This window comes from Eurypyga helias, unplaced genomic scaffold (genome assembly GCF_000690775.1).
Source record: "Eurypyga helias isolate BGI_N326 unplaced genomic scaffold, ASM69077v1 scaffold29174, whole genome shotgun sequence".
NCBI lineage: Eukaryota > Metazoa > Chordata > Aves > Eurypygiformes > Eurypygidae > Eurypyga > Eurypyga helias.
Window position 1 is genome coordinate 1 of NW_010247315.1, and position 314 is coordinate 314.

Below are 314 nucleotides of genomic sequence, written 5' to 3' on the forward strand. Positions count from 1 at the left end.
GGGGTCAAGGGCAGCACGTTCCCACCCGCCACAGCCCCCTGCCATCACCAGCATCAAGCTGTGCGCCGAGTTCGCGAGGTCTCAGCCTTGCGCCGCCCAACCCACCCACCACTTTGTTTTTTCTCAGTTTAGTCTCCCGTGGAGATTTTTCCAACGGGCAGCCAGGGTTATTTTTTCCCGTCCTTATCAGCGTACAGCCCAGCTTCGGTTTCAGAGAGGAGGGTTTTTGGCGCGGGGCGAGCTGTTGCAGAAGGATGTGGCGCAGGAGGGCGAGGGGAGGCATGGGGGTCACGCCAGAGCCCCCGAGGTGACAA